The sequence below is a fragment of the Mus pahari genome, chromosome 4 (genome assembly GCF_900095145.1).
Source record: "Mus pahari chromosome 4, PAHARI_EIJ_v1.1, whole genome shotgun sequence".
Taxonomy (NCBI): Eukaryota; Metazoa; Chordata; class Mammalia; order Rodentia; family Muridae; genus Mus; species Mus pahari.
Window position 1 is genome coordinate 35259774 of NC_034593.1, and position 7647 is coordinate 35267420.

Consider the following 7647-nt stretch of genomic DNA (forward strand, 5'->3'; position numbering starts at 1 on the left):
CAAAACAGTTCTTTGTGCATAAAGGCAAATAAAAAAATGTCCTCTCTGCGTGGCTAAATCGCACAAGGTTTTATGAAAGAGTAGTCCCTGGGTAGATCTGTCACTTGGGACTCTGTGCTCCCATCCAGATGTGGAGGGCCCCTGCAAACAACGGGGCTGCCAGAGGAACGGTGTAAATGAGGCAAGGAGAAAATCTAGCTCAGTGTGACTCCATCGTGGAGTTGATTCAAACTTCTAGAGTCTGTGTGCTGGTTTGAATGAAAATGGCCCCATAGATACCTCGGGAATGACGCTATGGGGGGTGAAGCCGTATTGGAGTAGGAGTGGCCTTGGTAGAGGACTTGTGTCACTGGAGGGCTTTGGGGTATAAGGATCTCAAACCAGGCCCAGCCTCTCTCTCTTCCTGCTGCCTTTGGTTCTGGACGTAAAACTGTCAGCTCCTTCTCCAGCAGCGTATCTGCCTTTGTGCCACCATGTTTCCTGCCATGATAATAATGGACTCAACCTCTGAACTGGAACCCAGTCCCAATGATCCGTTTTCCTTTATAAGAGTTGCCGTGGTCATGGTGTCTCTTCACAGGAACAAAACCCCAACTGCGACAGTCTGACACAAAGTAGACTATTTTAGACATAATTTTGTTTGTTTTCAAGACAGGGTCTCACTATGTAGCTCTGGTTGTCTTAAACCTCACTTTGCAAGCCAGACTGGTTTTAAACTAACAGGGACTGCTTCTGTCTCCCAAATGCTGAGATTAAAGGCATGTACCACCACTCCTGACATTAGGCATACGTAAGTACAGTACAATTTGGAAAAAAGTTTCCTGCTAACAATTAACTCAGTCTTTTGTGCACAATAAAGCTTAAAGCACAATGACCTCAAAACTCTTTTCTAAAGTACAGTTGCCTTCTTCCACAAAGTTGAGTTCTATAGCTTAAGGCCTTAGGGGAGGATCTTGTGTGGTTTCTGTCATGCCGACAGTACAGAGGTCACCAGGCTAAAAAGTATGTGTGGCATCTCCCATAAAGATGAGTTCTATTGATGGAGGAACAATGCTAAAGATAAAGGTCTAGAGAGGAGGTCTGGGATAAACATAAATGAGTCTGAGGGAGTCAGGTCTTGCCTGGCCCTGCAGATAGCACAGGCCATTAGGTTATCAACAGCCTTCTTTCATCCTTAGCCTTCTGGGAGGAAAACAGGTTATACATTTCTTTTGTTGAAGAGCCAACCCCGCATGTTTGACATTCCGGGTTTCCTTAGTGCCTATCTCTGAGCACAAGGACCTTTGTGCTCCCAACATCCAGACAGTTGGGGCCTCTGTGTCCTCAATCAGGCAGTTGGGGTTCTATGCTCTCGTCCAGGCAGACAGGGATGGAGAGGTGGACAGAGGCCCCCCATTAGCTGCTGAGGGTGGTGGGCAGAGGGATGGCTCCTCAAAGATGCCAGGCACTGATCTTCAGAGCCTGTGAAAATGTTAAGTCATGTGATAAAGAAGAACTGTGGTTGAGGTCGATCTATGCTGTTGACAGTTGACTTCGAGTTGGGCGGATGGTCCAGGATTATCTGGGTGAACACAGTATAAACGTGAGGTCCTTAGAGGGAGGGGTGGGAGGGAGTATCAGTGTTCAGAGACTTGGAGAACACTTGGCTGGCCACTGGTGGGTTTGAAGTTGGAAGAGGGTGATGAGTCACAGGAGAACGGCCCTAGGAAGCTGAAGAAGACTTAAATTCTCCAGAGTCTTCAGAGAGACAGACTTGCCATAGTCCATGGAGTGCAGTGTTGGGGTTCTGGCTTCCTTAACTGTCAAATAACAGATATTTTGTGGATTTCAGGCATGGGATACATTTTTTTATTTGTTATAGTTGCTGTAGTAAACAATTGACGCAGCCTTATTTATATCCCTATATGACCCTGTGGTCAGAGCACACGTGAACTACCTGTCTTTATCCCCTTGCTCTTCTGTCTCATTACATCAGTTTTCTCCCTGTGTCCAAGTGTTCATACATTCCACTCCTTACCCTCCCACGCACACCCACCCACTAGTTATCGTCCATCTGTGGGATTCTCCAATTGGGAAAGAATATGTCCCTCTTGATATAATGAATATGGGTGGACAATGTCCCCTTTCCCTAGGACTGCTAGACCCGATCCTTTGATGATCATGTGTTTGGAGACTTCTGTCAAAATGGTTTGCATTTCTACAGTGCCAGACTGACCCTGGAGTCATGAGGACAAACAAAGGGCTTACTTTATGAGCATGCACATCAGCGACTTTGAGGACACATATGTGGTAGCAGTTACAGAGAAGCATGATGTAGGGAATGAAGAGGAAGAATGCCTGGGTGCCTAGAAAGGGTGGGTGTGAGGCCCAAGACTGGAACTGGGGTGAAGCTTTTCAGACAAAGGGATGTCGTGAACTCATGAAAGATGAGTTGACTAGGGAGCCAAAGAATGGGACGGGCTCTTTAGGGTAGAGACCAGCTAGTTCAATCCTAATGACATCACCAGAGACATCAGAGAGGGAAAACAGATACATTTCATGCCAGGCTGCAAGCTGTTTAGCATGATAATAGGGGCATCAGCTATCATGGAGAGAGAAGGGCAAACTAAGGTGAACCAGTAAGCCGAAGCCAGCTGTCAAATCGCTAGACGGGTCCCACTAAGTGGGCCTTAGTTCACAGGGAGCCACTCACCCATTTAAGGAAAAGAATGGTATTCATTTTAGGAAGGCCCTTCTGCTTGCTACAGGGAGGTTGGATGTGGAAAGATTAAAGTCAAAGGTGGAAAGGGGATATGTAAGAGCCTGTGGTCTCGGGGAGTTGTTGAAGCCTGACCTAAGGCACTTACGGGTAATCTGGAGAGGGAGCAGTTGGCATGAGAAGATCTTAGGAAGAAGAATCAGACTCCTTAGGGAGGAGGATGGAGGGGATGAAGGGGTAATCAGGAACCCCACTGTCTGAGATGGGACTTCTGAATATATGAGGGATATGAGAAGTTCAGTTTAGTGTTGAGGCTATCATGCTTGCATGAAGATGGGCATTCACGCCAGGGAAGGAATTTAGGCAGGAGGTAATTCTGAAGCACTTTGTACAGGTGAGAATAAAGGATGAGAACAAAGAACGTACACAGGATGGGAAGAAACGGCACAAGAAGTTTTAGGATCCGTAAGTGACTCACGGGGCCCAGTGCCTTTGCTTGAGTTCCTATAGTAAATCATCCCAGACAGAGTGAAAACAAGACTTTCTCCCATTTCTGGAAGTTGAGCGACCAACTTGCTTTGAGATGGCAGCTGTGTCCTGGTGTGTCTGCACCAGCAGGGAACCGGGCAGGAGAGCACCGTCCGTTTCTTACTTCCGGTGAGCAGCTGCACCCTCATGACATAGCTGACCCCGAATGGTCTCCCCCTGCTGACACTATCAGGTTGGGGGTCAAGAGTTCAATGTGTGTGTGTCTGAGAGGAGCATTCAGGCCTCAGTACCTGGGAAGAGAGGGAAAGGGGCTTCAATAGTGTGGAAAGCCACTGAGACCCCAGGTAAGAGAAGCATTCACATTGCATGTAAGTGTCCTTATGAAGGAGCTAGACCGTAAAGAAGAGGTAGGAACCCTCTAGATAACCACCCATCGCTTCCATGAAGCTGGGCTGTGAGAAGTTGGAGGTTGAGCTGATGGTAAACTGTGAGTCAGTTGGACCCTCTTTGAGGAATGCTGGGAGAGAGGGAGAGTAGAGAAAGGGGGCTCTAGGAACTAGATAAAGCTGATGAACCAGACACGGGGAGGGAATCTAGCTTTAGGTGAGGAGGGGGTCCCTCTTAGCCAAGCAATGAACCAGCAAGTTTATAAGTTGTGAGGTAGGATGGGCTGCAACAGCAGGAAAAATACTGTAGTCAATATGGTATATTTTGAAGGTTTATTTATTTATTTTATGTATGTGAGTACATTGAAGCTGTACAGATGGTTGTGAGCCTTCATGTCATTGTTGGGAATTGAATTTTTAGGACCTCTGTTCGCTCTGGTCGGCCTGCTCCCTCAGTCCCTGATTGCTCTGGCCCAAAGATTTATTTATTATTATACATAAGTACACTGTAGCTGACTTCAGATGCACCTGAAGAGGGTGCCAGTGGTTGTGAGCCACCATGTGGTTGCTGGGATTTGAACTCAAGACCTTCAGAAGAGCAGTCAGTGCTCTTACCCGCTGAGCCATCTTGACTGCCCTCATATGGTATTTTTATACCTGTACAAACACTTTCAAAATTGTCTCCAGCCTAAATTCTGTGCCTTTGTATAAGAATTGGAGAGACTGAGAGCCACTTTCCAGTATGACCAACGAGATGAAAGTCTCCCTGTAACCCCATGTGACATGCTCCTCACAAGGTCACACGTTTGAACACTTGATACTTGGCTGGCAGTGCTGTTTTAGAAGGCTGTGGAACCTTTGGGGCAGGTGTAATGGCTGATGGAACTGGACTGCTGTGTGCAGGATTTTTGTGGACCGTGTGGCTTTCCTTGTTTTGTGATCCACTGCCATGTGAGCAAACGGAGTGGCTTGGCCATGGTGCTTTTGTGCTACCATGTGACTTATTCAGAAATCAAGAGCGCAGACACGCCTGTCTCTCTTACGCTGCTTCTGTCAACCATTCTGTCTCCATGATGAGAAAAACTGACAAAGACACTCAGTGAATTCTCTGTCACCTCCTGTGAACGCTGTGATAAATCACCACAAACTGTGGGCTTAAAAATAATAAAAACTTGTTCTCACAGAAACTGCAAACCAAGGTGTCAGTAGGGGGGTGGGTGCCCTGAAGGCTCTAGTGGGGATTCTGTCACGGCCTCTTCTAGCTTTTGGTGGCTGTGGGTTTCCCTGACTTGTAACGGATAACTCCAGACTCTGCATCCAGGTCTGCAAAGATGCCTTCCTTGGGTTTCTGTCCTGTCCCTTTTCCACTTTTCCTCTGGTTTTGTGTCTTCCCTCTTTCTGCTTCTTATAAGGGGACACAGTCACTGAGAGCCCGTCTGGACAGTCTAAGGTGTGCATATCTCAACATGCACCTCCATCATCCCAACCATGAATGAGGCCACACAGACGCTGTGTGGGCACAGACTTTATGTGAGAGCTCCACACTAGTCACTATAGATCCAACAGAGTCTCTTTTCAAATATATGCCTACATTTAAATACAGTTTAAGTGCATTTATATACCATAGTATTTTATTGTATATATTTACTTTTGGGTTCCTTACCCTTTCCCACAAAATAGTATGAAGCACTCAGTGCTCAGTAACTAGAATTGAGATTTGTGTAAGAATCTTCTAGATCACATGGCCCCCCCCAAAGATAATATTATAAATATTAGTAACTTAGCAACATCTGACTTCATCCACAGCAGATGGTGGCTTTGGTGTGTTTACTTGAATTTAAGAAGTCTAAAGAGGGGCTGGAAAGATGGCTCAATGGTTAAAAATGCTCTTCCAGGTTGAATTTCCAGCACCACAGGGCCGGCCCTTACAAGGATCTGTAACTCCAGTTTCAGGGGGTCTGATGCCCTCTTCTGGCCTCTCCTGGCATTGCAGGCACACGGTGCACAGCCACACATGCAGGCAAAACACACATACACCTGAAATAATAATAATAATAATAATAATAATAATAATAATAATAATAATAATAAAAGGATTCTAAAGAAAAAGGAACTTAAGAGGCAGAAATACCCAAGGCTTCTTGTGCTTCCTTTATGGCTTGGGCTTAATTATAACCCTCAGAGAAATTTCAAAATCTCTCCTTCATCTTTGGAGACAATGGTGGACAAGATGAATCAAAAGTTTCTGGATTACTATAAAAAGACCCACAAAGACACACCCGAAGCTTGGCAGTGCTTTTCAGCAGTATAACTCGGTCTGTGTAGCAGACCACAAATGGCAGGCAGGTCAGTGACTGACATGAGCAAGTGAAGCCATTCCAGCAACGCGATCTGCCACGGCTAAGTGCGGCGCACTGTCAATAATTCTCCCACAGCCCGAGAGTGCTTCATTACAATAATGAGAAACTAGGAACATTTTATGCATTGTAATGACAAAAAAAATGTGTTTCATATGTCTTCCAGTGATAATTTTGGTTATTATTCTCAAATATATCTATGTTTAGTCAGTAATTCTCACTTTTACTCTGGTCTCAAACTGAAAATGCTTAGAGAGGACTCCCAGTTACAAGTTTTGCCATGCAAAACACAAATTAAATCTTAAACAAGAACCCCAGAAATCTCTCCTCACACCTTAGTCTCTGCCGCTGATGTCATCTCTTGTGAGTATTAGGGTTCTCAAATTAACAGCACGTTAGAGCAGGAGAAATCCTAGGGTAGTTGTCAAGACTTAGATCTGAAGACTTAGTTTAGGTTTGTTAGGCCACCCAAGATTTGGTTAATTTATATAAACTCCAAGATCTGTGTGTGTGTGTGTGTGTGTGTGTGTGTGTGTGTGCGCGCGCACATGTATGGAGGCCAGAGGTCAACCTTCCCCTCCCTCAGGAGCCATCACCTTGTCTTTTGAGAGTCTGTAACTGGGTCCTGGGACTCACCAATTGGCTAGGTTGGCTGAATCAGCAAGCCCCTCCCGTCTCCTCCTCCCCAGCGCAGGTGTTTGCAAACACAAAGCACTGCGTGGTACTTTCTACACGGGTGCTGATGTTGAGTGCACGCACGGGAAGTGCTCTGTCAACTGAGCAGTTTCCCAGAGCCCAGGATGATTTCATTCATGCGCAGAGTGAAGACTCTGGGCCTGAAGCCAGACGACTTACTCATTTATCTAGCACACACATTTGTGGCATCTACTCGCACTAGCTGGTCGTTATCAGAGGTGGGAAGTGCGGGGTGGGGCGGGCCTGCATCCTTCTTCACGGGTCTTTTACCAAGCCTACCGATTCTGTCTGCCTCAGCCTTTCTTTCTCTTGTCAGCTGCCGCCCGGCACCCCAATCAAAACTGGGTGCCTCCAGGGCCTTCTGGTCTCTCTGGTCTCCCCACCCTCAGCGATGGAGCATCTTCGCGATTTCCTTTCGTCATTTCCTCCTCCAGACCTGATGCGTCCTGTGGCTCCTATAAGAGAGGCCACAGCTCTTAGGCAGTTGTCAAGTTCTTCCGTGACCTATCTTGATTCTCACGTCTGATTTTATCTCCACCTTCCCACGCGAATCCTACTTTCTGTTGTTCTTCTTTGTCAAACACACGCCATTCTCTCTTGCTGAGGCCTCCTCCTCCTTGCTTTCCTCCCACCCCTACCTAATCCTCCAACAAAGCCAAGTGCTCTCAGGGAGGACTTCCCTAGAACCCACAGGCCACATCCTCCTCCCCTCAGTTACATTCTGGGGCTTTTACTCTGGAGTTTTGCATGCGTACTGGTGAATTTTATATTATTATTATTATTATTATTATTATTATTATTATTATTATTTTGTCAACTTGACACAAGCTGGAGTCACCTACAAAGAGGGAATCTCAATTGAGAGGATGCCTCTATCAGACTGGCCTATGGGCAATTCCCATAACTGATGTGTGAGGGCCCAGCTCACTGTAGGTGGTGCCACCCTAGACAGGTGGTCCCGGGTTACATAAGAGAGCAAGGGCTCTGTGTGTGTGTGTGTGTGTGTGTGTGTGTGTGTGTG

The 7647-nt window shown here is 46.4% G+C and overlaps 1 long non-coding RNA gene across 1 annotated transcript in view; it reads right to left on the minus strand.

The window, feature by feature from the left end:
* Nucleotides 1-626: 626 nt before the first annotated feature.
* Nucleotides 627-7647, minus strand: part of LOC115063858 — a 10402-nt gene continuing 3381 nt past the window's right edge. Inside the window, exon 3 of the long non-coding RNA XR_003843732.1 lies at nucleotides 627-1799. This is a non-coding gene — a long non-coding RNA (uncharacterized LOC115063858). The remainder of the gene's footprint in view (nucleotides 1800-7647) is intronic.